Here is a 1,277-nt window from a genome sequence, read left to right on the forward strand (position 1 = left end):
ACATACTATACATACATTATACTGTAATGTTAACTATACTTACATACTATACATACATTATACTGTAATGTTAACTATACTTACATACTATACATACATTATACTGTAATGTTAACTATACTTACATAATATTAATACATTATACTGTAATGTTAACCATACTTACATACTATTAATACATTATACATAATGTTAACTATACTTACATACTATTAATAAATTATACTGTAATGTTAACTATACTTACATACTATTAATACATTATACTGTAATGTTAACTATACTTACATACTATTAATAAATTATACTGTAATGTTAACTATACTTATATACTATTAATACATTATACTGTAATGTTAACTATACTTATATACTATTAAAATGTTAATTATTTACTGTAATGTTAATTATTTACTGTAATGTTAATTATTTACTGTAATGTTAATTATTTACTGTAATGTTAATTATTTACTGTAATGTTAAAATACGTAATGTTACCGCTTACATCCGTGACGTATGCGTCACTAAAATCATAAATAATTGTCGTCGACATTATTTCGATAAGGTAAGAAATCCGTCGCTATGGCAACAATAACAGGTAATCTATATTATAGGTAAAAAAATTATCTCTCTATGCTACAATAATTGAGGAAAGCAAACTTTGCTATTGCATGTTCAATACATGAATGTGTTTTTCTTGCATCGAGGAAACCATTTGTAAAGATAAAAGGCAAAAATAAGAAAAGGATGCCACGGAACATCATGTCACCGAAGCACTAATGGACATTTATAAGCTATGTCAAGCTTGCAACGCGCATGCGTGCGTGTGTGCGTGAATGTGTGCGTGCGTGCGTGCGTGCGTGGGTGCGAGCGTGCGTGGGTGCGAGCGTGTGTGTGTGTGCGTGCGTGCGTGCGTGCGTGCTTGCGTGCACGAACTCTGTACATGTCACGCACTGACAAGCGTGCGTGTATGCGTGTGTGTGGCGGTGTATGCGTGCATGCGTATGTGTGTGTGTGTGTGTGTGTGTGTGTGTGTGTGTGTGTGTGTGTGTGCGTGCGTGCGTGCGTGCGCTAACTCTGTACATGTCACGCACTGACAAGCGCAGACGTTGGCACGTGTGTCGCAGAGCAGACAGATAGCTTTCTGAACTGAAGCCATAACTTCCCAGTCCGACATCTCAAGACTCTGGCAGCCGTCTGTTTTCTCAAAGCACACACACACACTCACACACACACACACACACACACACACACACACACACACACACACACACACA

The sequence above is a fragment of the Priapulus caudatus genome, unplaced genomic scaffold (genome assembly GCF_000485595.1).
Source record: "Priapulus caudatus unplaced genomic scaffold, Priapulus_caudatus-5.0.1 Scaffold2205, whole genome shotgun sequence".
In the NCBI taxonomy this organism is placed as follows: domain Eukaryota; kingdom Metazoa; phylum Priapulida; class Priapulimorpha; order Priapulimorphida; family Priapulidae; genus Priapulus; species Priapulus caudatus.